Source organism: Hippichthys cyanospilos, chromosome 3 (genome assembly GCF_059441005.1).
Source record: "Hippichthys cyanospilos isolate Australia breed blue-spotted pipefish chromosome 3, RoL_Hcya_1.0, whole genome shotgun sequence".
Classification (NCBI taxonomy): Eukaryota; Metazoa; Chordata; class Actinopteri; order Syngnathiformes; family Syngnathidae; genus Hippichthys; species Hippichthys cyanospilos.
In genome coordinates, this window is record NC_142371.1 from 23,403,706 (window position 1) to 23,421,953 (window position 18,248).

At 38.6% G+C, this 18,248-nt stretch overlaps 1 non-coding gene across 1 annotated transcript; it reads left to right on the plus strand.

Moving 5' to 3' along the window:
* The first annotated feature begins 15,864 nt into the window (after positions 1-15,864).
* trnae-uuc (transfer RNA glutamic acid (anticodon UUC)) lies at positions 15,865-15,936 on the plus strand. Its single transcript has one exon. It is a non-coding gene; the product is annotated as a tRNA-Glu (tRNA).
* The last annotated feature ends 2,312 nt before the right edge of the window (positions 15,937-18,248 follow it).

The window sequence follows — 18,248 nt, forward strand, 5'->3', positions numbered from 1 at the left end:
TTCGAAAATGCATTGAGTCGAGGTGACAGAGATATAAGGACTGAACGATTGGAAGAAAAAAGCCAATTACGATTTTTCTGACAGATTTTGCGTGTCGATTACGAGTTTCTGCATGTTAAGCTTCAGAGGTGCAATATTCACAATTTACAGTAATATTTACAAAAATGACACTGTCATCATGCCATCAAAACATTACAAGTTGGTACGCTAATGGAGGTAGTTTTTTTTTTTTTTTAATAAATATATTAATAAGGTAAAACCTAATTCACAATTTGCAATCAAGACAAGCAGAAGGAATTATTAACAGTTCCCAATAGCAGTCTATATTTGCACAAAACTGCAAGGTATTTGCGGGGAAGTTGTGCAAAGAATTGACCTGCATGTCACTACTTTACTAATGTCAGTTTGTTTAAAAAACACAAAACGAAACATAAATCATTCTACAATATAAATGAAGCATATATGAGACCCATTCAAATACTAGCAACACAAACGCATAGAATAAGAATTAATCTCGTTTTAACTTAATTAATTGTGCCATGCATTCTGTGAACCGAAAAATATTATCAGGTAGCAATTTAGGCAGCAGGGAAATTAGTATCAAAGATATGCAAATAATTGGCTCCTATTAAAATGTATTAGGAGGAAATGGATGCTATTTTATTCACTATCATTTTTTAAATTTAACAGCCAATTACTTAGTAACCAAATGGTATTTCATTCTGTCAAAAATTGGCAACGGCATTGACCAAAAAAAATCATATTACACAAAAATTTCCAGCTTTTGTCCAAAAAGAAAATCAACAATAAAGCGTTAGACCTGAAAAATATTCAACTCAAAGTGTCCTCATTTGGGACCATGGTAAAAAGAAAATTAACTTAACAGGTAACGAGTGGTTAGATCGAACCATTCTTGCATGGGGGAGTACCTGGGTTTTGAAAATAAAGAAGTTGAATAACATACTTGTTTTATGAACTTATGTTTTCCTGAAACTAATCAATAATTCAATATTTTTTTTAAATTTTTGCATGCTTGTTTGTTTTATTTAAAATCTCGAGTACCCCCTGGAGATCCCGCAAGTACCCCCATTGGGTACCCGTGCCCCATTTGAGAACCACTGGACTAGAACATCTAAACTTTAAGGGATTTTCATAGCTCAGAATGGTGCCAGCTGTGTTGATTCTTATGAAATATGACTTAGCATGTAATTCATTCTGAACACAGCCAAGGTGTGCACACTTGTGCTCGGTTGTATATTTTTACTTGGTGGAAAAAGTTGCAAAATGATTGATCTTGGTCCCATTTTTTAAAAATATTTTTTAAACCTGGTATTTGAAGAGAGGGGTGTGTAAACTTTTGATACCTCCTTTATATAAAATCCCTATATAGCGAGCAAGTAAGGAATTAGCGAATGATTCCAAAAACAACTCGGCAAGCTTGACTTCCACTCCGGAAGAATAAAAGGAGTCATCGGTGAGCGTGGAATCCTGCCGCCTGAGCCACCGTCATGGTTGAGTCCTCCACGCGCGTTAATGCGCTGTAATACGTCCACCACTTTGACGATGATGATGATGCAACCCGACGGGCAGCTGAGACGCTTCCCGAGAGGAACGCTTCACCGAGACCAAAGTATGTTTACGGCGACGGTCGAAAAGGACAAGCCCAAAGTCAAAATAACGACCTGATGCCTCGTCTGCCGCCGTTAAGGTTTCAAGCAAAGGCTAAGGTTTCAAGGCGGACTTTCCAAGACGGATTTGGGCCGGCAGGAGTTGAATCGCCGTCACAGTCAACGGAATCGTGTCGAGGGCAACGTGGAGTCAATGAAAGCAATCAATAATTGATCGTCACATCAAGTACAAATCGCCCACCGTGTTGTCGTTCGGTCATTTATTGTCTTCGCTCCCGTTGTTGTCTTAACACCAGCGTATTCAAAATCTTCCTTTTGTTCCGCACCAGCCGAGCGGAATAGCGGAGGCGTTTCCACCCATGGGAGCGACGGACCGCCGGCGCAAATGACGTGATGAGACAGACAGGTGGGAGAGACAGGCAGGAAAGACAGGTAGAAGACAGAGAGACGTGAGGAAAAGGTGAGGATGAGAGACAGGTAGCAGGATAGACAGTAGATAGTGCGAGAGAAAATTGTCGCGGCGCAAGATCGTGGCGAGACAAAATACCAAGACGTTATCGTGAAAAATCGTAGCAAAACATCATAGCAAGACCTTGTAACAAGATATTCTACACTAGTGGTTCTCAACCTTTTTTAAGTGATGTACACCTTGTAAAACAGGTTTTCAGTCAAGCACCCCTTAACCAGTGCAAAGCCTTTTTAAGGGAAAAAAAAAGACATAAAACATGTTTAATTGGGTAGGTAAAAAGACAATGTAGCGACATCGCGGCGAAGAAACATTGTGAAACATTGCAGCGAAATATTGTGGTCATCACTGAACGAGCTATGTGAATATGTGAATATTAGCCTGTTTGGGAGATTCTAACGTGCAAGTCGTTTATTATTGAGGTTACATTGATAATTACAATATGGATGTTGCAAAAATGGCAGCCGAGGGACAAGCCGCGGGAATGTGCGTCGGGTCATTGAAGCGTGAACCCTGGCGAATTTTAAACGCGTCCACAGGGCGACGTAGCTCGGTAACTTACGCATGAATATCCATGAGGACTTAATGTCACATGACCAGAGGCAATAAATCTCACCGCAGGTTAAAAAGCAAAACATATCATTGTACTTTTAAACGAGTTTTGCCAAAACATGTTAGCTCATCTTTAAACATGATGAGTGTAACTACTTTTTATTCTGAAAACTGATTTTATTTACAAAAAAAGCTGTGGCATTTAATTTAATTTACTTTTTCATACAGGAATACTAAAACCTGATTCTATTTATGAAGGCTTATAAAATTATAAAAATGTTATATAAAAAATATATATATATATATATATATATATATATATATATATATATATATATATATATATATATATATATATATATATATATATATATATATATATATATATATATATATATATGGGCTGGTGTTCCCACCTTCTCTTGGCAAACAACGTGAAAGGGGCTTAAATTTGACACAGAATTCTTAATAAAGATTCCTAGTTTTTCTTCATTGACCCCAAAGGAAATTCCAGTTGTGTTTGAGGGAAATATGCGCATGTTGCGTGACGCTGATCCCGTTCGTTTCATCGGCCCACATTCTTTCATCTCCGCAGCCCGCCTGAAAGCGGCAGACAGACGAGAGAGAGACGACGACATCCAGAGGTCCCTGAACGCACCACAATACGTCCTCCACAATTCAGCGCGAAAGCCATGAAATCTCCCAACGGCATCACGCCTGTCACAATTATACACACTCAAGCACGCACACAAATGAGCACACACACTTCCAAAGAAGACATCCTGTCTCATCAGATAATTTCCTTCCTGTAGGGGGTATCATTAGGAGTCCCACTGATTCACTTTGTGACTTCCTAGAACTTATTAAGCAATGCTCATGTAGCATAACAGCGTAACTTTAGCAGCAGTAGCTTGAAACATTTCTTCTTAGTTTAAATTCTTAAAATTAACTACATTATTTTATAGTTAATTTCATAGTTAACTTCGTAGCATAAATTCATGGTGTAACTTCGTAGTGTAACTTCGCGGCACATTTCCGTAATTTTGTAGTGTATCTCTTAGCATAAAGTCTGTAGCATAGGTTTGTAGTTTAACTTTGTAGCATAATTTCATAGTGTAACCCCAGCATAAATTGGCGGTGTAACTTCATAGTATAACTTGATACTGTAAAATGGCAGTGTCATTTAATAGCATAACTTCATAGCCTAACTGTGTAGCATGGGTTTCATAATTAACGTCGTAGCATAAATTCATAGCGTAACTTCGTAGTCTAACTTCATACCACAATTCCGCAGTGTAACTTTGTAGGATATCTTCATAGCATAAATTCTGTGATAAAATTATGTGGTAGAACTTTGGAACCGTAACTCATTAGCATAAATCCATAACATAACTATCTAACATAGTTTTTTAGTTTAACTTTGTAGCATAATTCCATAGAGTAACCGCAGAATAAATTCATAGCGTAACGTCGTAGTGTAATGTCGTAGCATAACTTCATAGCATAACTTCATAGCATAACTTGGTAGTGTAACTTTGCGACATAACTTCATAGCTCAACTCCATATCTTAAATTGGTATTGTAATTTGGTAGAGTAACTCCATAGTGTAATTCCTTGAGTGCCTCAAAAACATTTTACTACAACGTTACACTGTAGTGTAACTTTGTAGACTTAACTCGTTATGTAACTCAGTAGCATCACATTGTAAAGTAACTTAATAGTCTAACTTGGAGCGGTCATACTCTGTAATGTTAGTTTCTATCGAAACTCGGGAGCATAACTTGGTAGCATCAAATTGTTATTGTACTTTTGTAGCATAGATTTGTTTACTTTGTAGAATTTATGCATACCAAATCAGCTGTCTACCTTGCTAGCGTTACTTTGTAATTCTGCTTTGTAGTTTACCTTTGTAGCGCAACTTGGTACCATTCATTTCTACTTTTTAGGCCTCCATTTTTGACTTAACTCTCTAGCATAATTTCGCTAACTCCGTAGCGTAGCATGACATAGTGGCTAAAACACTGTATGCTAACTCCGTAGCCATTGTAGCCAGAAATCTTAGCTTGACATCATCGCACAAGAGTCTAAATACACTATTTAGCACAACACAGTACCTATACGTTACTCATCACAAATATAAATTGTAGCGATACTCTATCGTAAAAAATGATGTAATTCCTTCTAGTGATTAAGTGACATGAAAGTGGAACACAAAAGTGAGATGTTTGTTTGTCACCTGACTGCTGACCCCGCTCACATTAGGTGTGTGTGTGTGTGTGTGTGTGTCTGTGATAAATTGGGTCGCAGAGGGTGTGTGTGCCTGAGGGCCGTTTGTCTGACACCCCCTCTTCTAAATGCTCACGCTGGTGCACGACTGCAGCAAAAGAAAAAAAAAAAGAAAAAGAAAAAAAGGATGGACGTGCTTCCTGGTTTGGGATGAGATGAGCACGCTGGAGAGAAGCCAGTTGGCGCCACTTCAAAGAGGCGTGAACGCCAGCGACCGCTCACACCGCACTACGCTTTTCCTTTTTTCACTTTTAATTAAAATGCGGGGAAATCAATGCTGATGCTGTGTTTGAACGTCATGTGACGATAGGAGGTATGCTAACTTTAACCACATGAACTTTACGTGGGAAATTTAGAGGACTAGTATGCATATGAATATTGTTCTGGCTGGTTTACACTTTTCCGTACTCAAAGTATATTGGTGGAGTTTTTCAAGATAAAAGCTTTTATGTGGCCTAATTTTTGTTTTGAAATACAAGCACAAATTTCAGGCACACGTACACTTTAGTCTCCCTCCACTAGATGGCGGCAGGACATTTCACACGCTCTAAAAAAACACGCAATTATGGGTCTAAGAAAGACCTCATGAAAAGTGGTTGATTTGAATAAAACAATGTAAAAAGTTGCGTCAAATTGACCCTAATATTGGGTCTGTTTCCTAGTGAGCCTTAATTGGGTTGTTTTTACAGCGCATTCATTTCAATATTATTGTTGTATTATTTAATAAATATGCCACCTAAAGGGTAAAAAAAAAAAATATTCACAAAGCAAATTAACATTCTGAATTTAGAAATGACTGGATTATGAAAAAGCACTAAACCACTTCACACATCTGAAAATGTTATCTACTGCTTGCGGAATAATGAGCCCACAACATTGTTGAAAAGTCATTTTTAACATGTTATTGATGACCTCTTAAAACTTTATGAGTTTATTTTGAACCTGGCATTCATAAACACTTCACGGGGGTAACCTTGGCGTAAAGTATGACCAGAAAAACGCCCTTTTTACAAGAAGCAATAAATCACTGCGAGATCATGAAAAACTATGAAACGTGACAACAAAAATATTTCAGTAATAAAAAAATGTGTGATTTAATCATCAACTTATTTAACATAGTCAATGAGATGAAAAAAAAAATCCTATTTGCCTGTGCACGCTGTGCGCTGCTGCAGGTGGAGGCTGAAAGCACAATTTGACCAATTTCACGCATGTTTTGTTTTAGCCCCTGACTCCGCATAGGTGTGTGTGTTTCCCTGTGAATGTGTCTGTGTGTGTTTGCTTTGCGTTGAAAATGAGGTCAGCCGCGATGCCTCCAACACACTCCTACCAGTCTCTCTAACCTTTAGAGAATCCTGCCGACACTCAGATTAACTCTCTGTGAGGGTAAATCCTGGACGACAGCTCGAGTGCACACACACATACATACTCACACACACACAAACGCACACACAGGCTCTCAATTTCTCAATCTTGGGAAAATGCACAAACATGCGCTTGGAAGTCTGCAAAAAGTAAAAGCTCAGACGACACAAGCTCTCAATCTGTCTTTAACTCCCTGGTGTACACACACGCACACACACGTACGCATACACACTTGGTGAACTTTGGGGACGTGTAGGTAAAAAGCTGACTTGATGTGACGGGAGGTGTGCCGACTCGGCACAACTGAGCTTGCGTCTGTGCGACTTGACGCAAACTGCAGCAGCTGTCAGCTCAGAAAGCATCGACCAGCTTTTTTTATTTGATCATTATTACTACCTCAGCAAGATCATTTGCGAACCCCCATTATATCGCAGATTTTTACACAATCTTGTTTTTCCCCATCTTTTTTTAAACAGAATACAAGTGAGTCTGAATTTTGATTTGCTTGCGTTTAGTGTAGTCAAATGTACACCAACACAATATTTATTTATGGTAACGTTCCCTAGCCTGTCTATGGCATTTCACATTGCTTGTTAGCATTAAGCTAACCAGCTTACTTAAGATGGATTCATATGCTTTAGAGAAACATTATGGGTCGTTTATTTCCTATTTTAAAGAAAATGTAGCAGTGTAGCATAATATCAAAGCGTAACATCATAGCATAACATCGTAGCATAACATCATAGCGTAAAACTGTAGTGAAACGTCATTACAAAACATCACAGAACAAGATCATTACAAAACATTGTAAAGTCGTAAGCTAGCATGTAATGTTGTCTTAGCATGTTATTGGTGTGACACTGACAGTAAAAAAGCTGTTTCACATAATTTGTTAGCTTTAAGCTAGCAAACATTATGGGGAATTAAATGGGTTGGGGAAACGTTTTGTTTCCAATTCAAAGAAATGTTTTACTACGTTTGCTATAAACACCAACGGGGACTGTCACATGAAGCGCTTGAAGCAAGCAAGCTAGCTAGTTTTCATTTCCTAATGTAAAAATGAGTTCGAACAAAATTTGAAACAATCTTAAAAAGTATGTCATAATAAATGTAAAAATATTTACAGCTAAGGAGGAAATACCGCTTTATTTAAAAAAGTGACATAAACGTGAGGTTCACGGCTGGCAAAGCACTAAAGTTAGCATGACATTTACACATTTTTCAGTCAAGCAAAGTGACGTTTCAGTTTGACAGAATAAACTCTTTTACTAAAAAATTAATGAGCATTATTTTCACACAGAATATTTAGCCATAAAAAGCATTGCATTTTGAGTGGTTTAGAGAGCACATATTAGCCATTGCAATGTCTTACTCATTGAAAAAAAAACTACTCATTCAATTATTTAGCGCTGTGCAAAAATAATGAATTTTAATAAGCCAGTCCTCATGGGTGTATCTTGGTAAAATACGAATCCTCCATGATAAATGAGGGTGTAAAGTCAGTCTTTGCCAGTTGGTGTCTTCAAGGCGGAATCATCATTCTATACAAGACTTTTAAGATGTGACCTTGTGGCACTGACTTATCACACTTTCTTGTTTTATGGTGAATTATTAGACTTTGCTGCAATGTTCCATCCACACCAATCGTGGGGACTTAGCAAGTTAGCGATGACAGTCTGTCTAATATACATGATGTTTGTCTGTAAAGAAATCCTGGAAATGGTGGAAATGAACCAAAAATGGACGCTTTGGCCAAAGTGGAAGTCTTCCTGTGTTTTTTCAGGCATGGCCTCTTGGGATTTTTTTGAGGGGCTTTTTATGATAAACATTTCTACCACATGTTAAGTTGCCAAGTAAAACTGGCTTTGTGGGCTTCATTTCCAAAAATGCTAGTTCATTTTTTAAGGCCTCCCAAAAAATGGCTAAACCAAAGAGGCAGGTTGTGTCTTTTCAGGAATGGATTTTTTTTTTTTGGCACATCTACTCTCGTCTACCAAATGTTCAGAGAAATTTTTAAAAAATATATTTGGTTGGGTATTGCGTCTTTGAAAGCCTTGTAGAAATTAGCCAAATGTCCAGATTTCCTGTGTTCTGTTCGAATTTTTTTCGAGTCTACCAATTATCATCTTACAAAGTGACTTTGAGGTGTATTTTTGTGTCATGTGTGTGAGTTGTCCAATCAAGCTAATTTTAAGGCTTCCTTTAAGGCAAAAAAATTGTCAATTTAATTCAATTTTCTGTGCCTATTCAGATATGGCTTCTTGCGACTTTTTTGTGGGTCTGCTCATGATAAATCTGTCTACCAAATGTTGTTGCTAAATGAAACTGGCTTTATGGCCTGAAAATGTCCAGTAATTTCGCCATTGAAGGCCTCCTAGAAATTAGTCAAGTTTCTTTTCTAAATCTTTTTGTGTCTCTACTCATGTTTAGCAGTTATATTGCTAAGATGTTCTGTTGCCCAACCAAGCCATTTTTAAGGCTCCTTGGAAAAGAGCCTAAAATTTGGTATTGATAACAAAATCACAGACTTATTGTGTATTTTCAGGAAATATTTCCTGAGACTTTTTGTAGGGTTACACATGATGAATATGAAGTACAGTATTTTATGATACCATGTTGCTCAATGAGTTCTGATTTTGTTCTTTGTTTTTTTATTACTGTATTTCCCAACCAAATAATTTATGCATGCTATAAATAATTTTATAATGGCTAATTCAAAGCAAAATGGCAAACTTTGGGGCATGGCTCCTTGAGATTTTTTTGTGCGCCGACTCACGAGGGACACGGCTTCTCAATTTGATTTTGCTACATGAAACTGGCTTCAAAGGAAAGATGTTTTGTAAAAAGTTCAGAGCTGCCTGAAATCCATTTTGAAGGCTTCCTGGAAATGAGTCTCAAATGTCCATTTCAAACCAAGATGGCGGACCTCCTGGGTCTTTTGGGGCATAGCTTCCTGAGACTTTTTCATGGGTCTGCTCTCGATATGCATGTGTACCAAATTTCATGCTGCCATGTAAAACTTTTTTTTATAATTTATAAAATTGCTATGCGGCGTCCCTTTTGTCGTGGATGCAGCAAATATGCACATAACATACATACTTCATACACACATGCACACACCCTATGGAAGCGGATTATCATTATCAAACACACACACACACACACACACACACACTGGTGGGCCATTTTTTTTTAAATCACACTCAAGCACGCGCACGCACACACATGCACAGTGATGTGTAATCTCAGGAAGAGGGGAGCAGGCACAAGATGAGGATTTACAGCATCATGTTGCTCTTTCACACTCCCAGTGGCTCCTTTGCTACACACACACACACACACACACACACACACACACACACATGCGCATACACACACATGCACGCACACAGACATAAGCCTGCATGAAATAAGGCCCCTATGTGACATAAATCTCCTCAATGTCAATTTTGGTGAAACTGATCACTCAGCTGAGTTCTGATTGGCTGATTCCCAGGAAGTATGTACAGTGCTTTGATAGTCGATCAAAAAGCGACCGTGGCATTTGCTGTTTTTTTTGTTTTTTTTTACAGTGAGTCCCTGTTTTTTCACAGAGGCTACATCATGATCCCTGATATGAATCCCACACGATTTAAAAACACATTTAAACTTATTAGACAACACATAAAATATTCATTAGAATTTTGTTGGGGGTTTTTCCATTTCAGCTGGCGGTTGTCGCGTTTGCCTTAAACCAAGATGGCCACAGAATGGCTGAATGGGATGAAAAAGACTTCAAATACTAATAAATAATTTAAAGTTCAAATTTAACGGCAGTGCAAACAAACAGCGGCGTCAGAACTTTGGTGCGGCGTAAGCGAAGCGGAAGAAATGGCGGCCAAATTGAAGATGACGAGACGCGACGCGCCAGCTTTTAAAAGAAGAAAATGTTATGTTACGTTTTATGGTTTGGGAGCTTTAACAAGAAGAAAAGCACAAAAGTGATGCACAAAATGAACCCTGACATAAAGCCCTATCTTGAAACCCCAACCCTGTTTTAAAACCCTAATCCACTCTTGACTCCTTATTTGGATCAAAAAGCTATCTTGAAGTCTTAAAACTTAACAACCCATAAACGTTAACTCTGTCTTGATACCCTAATGTGGTTTTGAAATCATAATTCAAATCACTAACATGGTCTTGAAACCCTAATCTGGATCGTGAAATATTATTGTCATTCATACTCAATGCTTGATGGAACCTTCTTGAAAGCCATAAATCTGGCTTGAAATTTTATTTATTCTGCATCCATTCTCACGGCAAAGCATTTCTTCGTTGCAAGCATTGTATATTATACATATATTATAAATATTATATTATATTGATTGTGGGAAATGTATAATCACGATTTTTATAATTATTCCAACAACCTGTTTTAAACCCCTAATCCTGGTTTGAAGCCGTAATTTGAAAACCTAATTTTGGCTGGGAACACCAATTTGAAACCGTATCCGTAAAAAACGACCGTTATATGAATCTCATATTCAGTCTTGGAACCTTAAATTGGACTCAAATTTTACTTGAAACTTGAATACAGGCTTGAAACCAGTTTAAATTCTAACCCTAATTTTAAAACCTACCTTGGAACAATTACTCAGTCATAAAACCCTAACCTATGTTTGAAACCCTAATGTGAAACATTAACCCTGTATTGAAAACACGATACTTTAAAACCCCAAACTTGACTTGAAACCCTCTGTCAACTTTTAAAACCGGACCCTGTCATGAAACCCAAACTTTGACTTGAAAGCCAAACCCTAATTTAACACCTTACTTTAAAAACCCCAACCTTCGCATCAAAACTTCAAACCCAAACTTGAAACGCACGGGACAAAAGAGGCTTCCCGAACGGACCGTCTGTCGGTTCCGGAGATGCGGCGACCAATCACTCGGGCGCTTTCACGAGGATAATTTACGACGGCGTCAACGAGATGGATGAGGCCGCGGGATGTGGCAACACACGCGTAAAACCTCCGTGCACGTACGAGTGGCACACGCGCGCGCACGCATAAGTCATCTTCGTCAGCGCGGTCGGAAGAAGACGGCGTCAACCTTGAGGCCGCGTACACAACATGAATCAAAAAAGAAGAAGGAGGCGAGCCAAGAGGGAAATAAATCCACACCTGGATGTTCAGCACACAAATACACTACACAGGGAGACTGTACGGCACACTCGAAAACACTCATTTGAAACCCTAACCCCATCTTGAAATCCTTCCTTCAAATTGTAAATTATGATTCAAAATCATCTTAATTTAAACCACCGGAAAAAAAAAAACCTGCCTGTAATTGGAACCACATTGAAAACCCTAATCCTGTTTTGAAAACCCTACTTTGTGACCCTAATTTGTAACTATTTTTAACTTCTTGTGTGGAACCTTAATTTGAAACCCTAACTTGATCTTGAAACACTAATCATAGATTGAAGCCTCGTTTCAAACCTTCATTTGAAACATTAATTAAAAACCCCACCCAGTTTTGAAACTCTCAAAACTCAGAAATTTGCTTGGATCCTTAATTTGACACCCAAACGCAGTCTTCAAACCCCAACTCAAAACCCTAATCATGATTTGAAACCCTTCTTTGAACTGCTTCAAAACCACATCTTGAAATTCTGAACCTGGTCTGAAAACCTAAACCGGTCTAGAAACCCTAACCATACATCAAGATACATATCCTCCTTTGAAACTGCAACCCTGTCTTGAAGCCTCATCTTCCAATCATAATGATAGTTTCCAACCCTTAACCCCCCCCCATAAAAGCAACTCTTACAATTGCTTGGAAACCAATCTTGAAACCCTAACTCAAAACTCTAATCACAGCTAACGCTACATTAAAACCCAAAACAAGACTTAAAATCCAATTTTGAAACGTTTACTTGAAACTCAAACACTGGCTTGAAACCCTACCTTCTAAGACAAGCACCCAGTTTGAACCCCTAATGTACTGTACGTAAAATCTACCTAACTAGAAGCCCCAAAACCCTGATTTGAAAACCTAAGGGATAAGCTTCTACTAAAACCCTAAACGGATGTGGCAACTTGAAACCTTACCTCTGCCATAAAACAATACTTAAATACCAAAACTCCGATTTGAAACCCCAACCCTCTGTAAAGAAGCTCAAAATTCAAATTCAAAACCCTAACTTGAAACGCTAACCTTATCTGTAACACTACTTTAAAAACCTAGATAGAAACATTAATCCCATCTTTGAACCCTAAAACTTGTTTTTACCTTATTTTGAGACTTCAACGCTTTTTTTTTGCATCTTGACCCTTGTTTTAAAACCCTATCGCTCATCAAAACTCCATCCCCAGCCTGTCAAGTTGTGATAAAGTTGTCTAGCGGTGACGCGATCGCTGCGGTTGCACATAAGTGACGATTCAGCAGCAATGAATGACTGCAACGTGTTGTTGTTGTTGTTGATCATTTAAATGTCCGGCAGGCGTTTACAAGCACGCCGCCTGTTACTTCATCTTGGTCACGGATTTACGACACTCGCGCCGACGCAAACGGTGTGAATTATGCTAGCTGGCTGCTACGTCCATCACGTGACTTTGCTGCTGCGACACATTTAAACAGAAAAGAGCAAAGGCTGCCTCACGGGAGATTTGTGGCCCACACACTTATTGTAATACTGTAATACGATTAAACACGCATGCATCACAACATTAAGCTTGTACTAAAATCCGCCGGAGCATTTATTCCATGCTCTTCATATCCATCTTGAGGCCCTAGTACTAGTTTGCAACATCTTTGTCCTCACAAGTACTACAATACACCACAAATACAATGCAAGCTTTACTAATAACTTGGACTTTACCAGTTAACAATTTTCCTGCACAAGTAAGATTACTCGGGCCATGTAGTGTGGACCCTCTGCACTATAAAAGAAACAGCCAAACTCTAGTAGTTTTGCCACGCCGTTAGCGTGTATGAAATTGCCCTCCAAAGCAAATCATTAACTCTTTCAGTGCCATGGATGAGAATTCTTATCCTTTAAAATAGCAATAACAATAATAAATTGAGTGAAAATTCTAAATATACTGGCCCTCTGGATGTTTCCTTTTCTGACAATGTGACGCACTAAAAGAGTTCATAGAGTTCATATCTATCTATCTATCTATCTATCTATCTATCTATCTATCTATCTATCTATCTATCTATCTATCTATCTATCTATCTATCTGTAGGTACTAGGTCTGCAACAAACACTTATGTAATCAATTAATCCACAGATTGTTTTGTTGTTTGGCAAATCAGAAAAACACGTTGTAATAGCCACTTTGTTCATGAACAGGATTTAGATTTTCTTTCAAATAAAGAGTACAGAAAATGAACAAACACAACTTTTTAAAATGAGGAATGAGACATATTTTGTTTTAGAAAAGAGGCAAAACTGTTGATCATTGATTTCCAAAATGAAAATCGATGCTTGTAAATGTTTCATAGATGAGTCAAGGTAAAGAAATGTGATACTGTTGAGAAGTTCCCTTTTCTGAGGATTTGGACAATTTTCTATAAACAATTAGCTGGTTAACAAAACAATAGTGCTTTAATTTTATTAGTGATTAGTTATTTTATTCATCATTTAATCATTACACTCCTTCATTTGATTATCTTGTGGCATTGTATCTTTCAATGGCCCAGCAACAGTAAACGTTTTTATTGTCTGAATTTAATCGAGGGTTAACGGTTCCTCATCCCACAGCTACATTATGGTGGTGTGCATAATCATGAATTGGTCACTTAGTGAGACCAGCAAAAAGAATAATCTGATGTACTGTACACTACTAAAATGCAGTACAGTAAAAATACGCAAATTACATTTTTGCGTAAAATACAAACACTTTTAGACCACAAGAAGATGTGTCATGGATATATGCTGCTCTCTAGCGGATATAAAAAACATAGCATACGGGTTGACGTTTTACATTCCACGTTCGAAGTATGAGTTGGATAAAATGTAATTTGATATTTGCTTTTTTTTCTTTTTTCTTTTAAGAAACGATCATTACTCTCACGTAATGTGCTCTAGTCAATATGTTTTCCCTAACAAGACATAACCATGACAGAAAGTAAAGGTGAGGAAGACGATTCAGTTGGTGGATAGGCAATTAGGTTACCATAGCGATATGGGAGTGGGTGTTTTTGCGATATTTTGTTGTAATAGCGCAGGTAAAGAGAATCCCTTCGTTGCCCATAGTAATGCACGATTCAATGCGTACCATAGAGAATAAAGAGAGGACGGTGCATCGGTTGCCATAGTGCTATAGATGCTTTGGTTACCAGCGTGCTGACTCAAATGATGACTCCACAGAAAGTTTACACCAACTATGGCATATTAAACAAGCAGAGTGAAAAATAAATATTGACTTACTGATTCTGATGGAGTAAGAAGTCATTGACCGGACGCAGACGGCGGGTAAACAAAAACGACAGACTTTGCTGCATCACAACGTGAGCCAATCTCTGTGCTCACTTTCTATTTTCAGCATCCAAGACAGGTCGGTGTGAAGTTTCACAGATGCTGGTGGCTTCCTAGAAGGACACCAGGGCTACGAATAGCATCGGGTCGCAGGTGTGTATGTTCTGTGATGGGCGTTAACTTGCAGAAACAACTTCATTAACACTTACAGCATATTAAATAAGCTGTCAATTGTACCCAAACAAATAACGTACATTATGTATACCTTGAATGTTAGTGATTCGCGGAAAAAAAACTACATTTTCTGTAATTACACAAATTAGATTCTATTTTTTTTTCTTTCACCAGCAAAAAAACAGCCCACAGTACTCATGATATGTATTGTGCACTTTAATTAGGATTGTGAAGGGTGACTGTGTTGATTGCAAATATGCAACAAAAAAAAATCTAACTACGGGTTTCGAGAATTTGCAAATGTGTTTATTGCCGCGCCCAGTTCAAGTCTATTGTCAATCTAAACCTAAAACAAACAATGTTTGAGTCGCTCACATCATTTTGAATGTTTGCTAGCACTAACACACAACACAAAATGCTCATCTGTGTGAAAAATTATAACGCTTTTAAGTACAGTATACGAAAAAAAAACCTGAATGAAAAATGCAAAGATTGGCTGTAGTTTCGTACTGTAATACCAAGAAACACCACAAGGTAGCGGACATGTCTTGTTTGTGACGACAATGGGTCTTGAACTGAATTAGAATCATTTTCACTGGCAAAGTAGTTGTGAGCCAGTCTAGCAATACAGAATAAATCAAATCAATCATCATTAAATATACAGTAACTAAACACACCCCTTTTGTGGTGAAACATTTACGATAAAGTACGAGGGCTTTTTTTTTATCACTTTAGTGGTAGGGACTTGAAAATGGCTCACATGGCACCACATGATCACATGTATCATCTTCTTCCATACTGACTATATGTTCTGAGCTTTTATATACTGCACATGCAGTGTCATAAAAACGTGGCAAACACCAACTGTGCACCATTTATAGTAACACATAATTGTGATCAAGTATAAAGGCAGACAGTGAAGAATTCCCATATGGTCCAGCGGTCAGGATTCCTGGTTTTCACCCAGGTGGCCCGGGATCAACTCCCGGTATGGGAAACACATGAGTTTCTAGTGTTATATAATCTAACTGTAAAGACGGGAATGTCTTTGCACATGCATAACTGTCTGTATGTGTGCACTTGTAGATAAGGTCGGCCAAGATTGTAAAACAACGCGTGTGTTTATCAGCAAATGCACACTACAAAACGTTGGTTTAAAAAAAAAAAAAAACATCGTCATTAGATTCCACTCAATTCATTATTGGCAAACTTATTCGGTCAGACACTTGTATTTTTAAGACCAAAATTTGTCCGAAGTAATTCAGATTTGGAACAAAGGTCATTTTTTTTTCTGATGCTGCAAATGAAAATAATGATAAAAAGTTGCTTTGGTGAGTTTGTTTCGGCAGAACGCAGAGAAAATTCGTTGCCAACCAAATTTGAACACCTGTGCAAAAGTCCTCAACTTAATTTTCTCCAATTTTTGCTGGCATAGTTGATCCAATACTTTTGATCAAAAGCATGATAAGTGAAAGACAACACGAACTGGTGTGTGTGTTTGTGTGTGTGTGCATGTGTATGCGTGTGTTTTCGTACATGATGGGGCATCATCCAGCTGCCAGTTGTACCTGCTGACCCACCTGACGGAAGCAATTTGTTTTTCGGCCCATTTCTTCTTTTGAGATAAGAGCAGAAATCGAAAGAATTAGAACGCCTTATCAGCTCAGGTGACTTTACAGCCCTGTTGGTGTGTATGTTATAGCCTATCTAACCAGAATAAAGCTCCAAAGTTTGCAATCATAACTATATTTTGGGTGTGCATGTGTGTGCAACTGTGACAGTTCATTGAATATGAACGTATGTATGAATAGTGACAAATATTAGATGTAAGAAAATGTTAGCATCAAAGTCACTGTTATGTTTGACATGATGTTCGGTAATTGTGACACTTTAATTGTTCAAGAAAACAACATTTTGGGGGTCTGAAAAGAGCAGATCATTTGCTCAAATTGGGGAACCATTGTTAAAACTATCTGGCAGTCAATTAGTTTTTGGTGGAAAATGTTATCAAACTTTTTTTAACCAACAATAATTATAAAACTACGTTTACAAAAATGGTGTGTAGAGTGTCTACCTCCAGCATAAATCTCTTTACATAATCGACTGACTGAAAGATAGGAAGGAAGGAAGGAAGGAAGGAAGGAAGGAAGGAAGGAAGGAAGGAAGATAGGAAGGAAGGAGGGTAGAGAAGGAGGGGGTGAGAAAAGGAAGGAAGAAGGAAAGGGTGGAAGGAAAGAATGAAGATAGGAGGGGAGGTAGGGGGGCAGGAATGGCAAGGAAGGAGAGTGGCAGGGAGAAAAGAAGGAAGGAAGGAAGATAAGAGGGGAGGGAGGGAGGCAGGAATGGCAAGGAAGGAGAGAGGGAGGGAGAAAAGAAGGAAGAAAGGAAGGAAGGAGCGAGGGAGTAAGGAAGGAAGGAAGGAGGGAAGGGAAAAGTGAGGGAGGGTGGAAGGAAGGAAGGAAGGAGCGAGGGAGTAAGGACGGAAGGAAGGAAGGAAGGAAGGAAGGAAGGAAGGAAGGAAGGCAGGGAGGAAGGAAGGAAGGAAGGAAGGAAGGAAGGAAGGAAGGAAGGAAGGAAGGAAGGAAGGAAGCAAGGAAGGAAGGAAGCAAGGAAAGAAGCACCATTCACTGCATCTCTTCCAATTAGTGCTCAGTGCTGCTGGGCATGTGGCACAACAACGTCCACCACTAAATGCGCATCTCTAACTTTGGACTTGTTCGTATACCATCAAAGTCTTTTTAAAAAATGATCCCTTAAAATCCTATGCTATAGCTGGGCACAAGCCACAGTATGGAGTGAGGTTCACGATGTTTATTATTATCAATGCGGTTACAGGGGTGTAACCGTACAGACTGTTCTCGATAAACCTAAAAGCAGAGAGGGTCAAACTATCATATACAATGTTATATAACATGAATATTATTAGTTGCAAACCATATCATGGGCTCAATGGGTTCACGAGTTGAAAACATGAGTCGACGTCTGCCTCCAAAAACGAAGCCAGTCAGCACTCCCTTACACACACATGCACACACACATATGCAAACACAAACACGTGGTGTAAAGGAACATTACATAATTTGGTGTTTTGCGATTGGTGTGTGTACAGTCAGTAACTTGAGGATGAGTGTGTGTGTGGGGGGGTTACTTTGCCCCCCTCGCTCCCCTCCTCCAGTAGGCCAGTCAATCAAATCAAACTGTCTCTGCACAGCTTGTCTTCTTCACTTGTGTGGAACATCCCACAAAGGCATGTTGTGGTCCCACTTTATGGCATTATGTAACACACTTGATGTGTATGGCGCTGTCGAT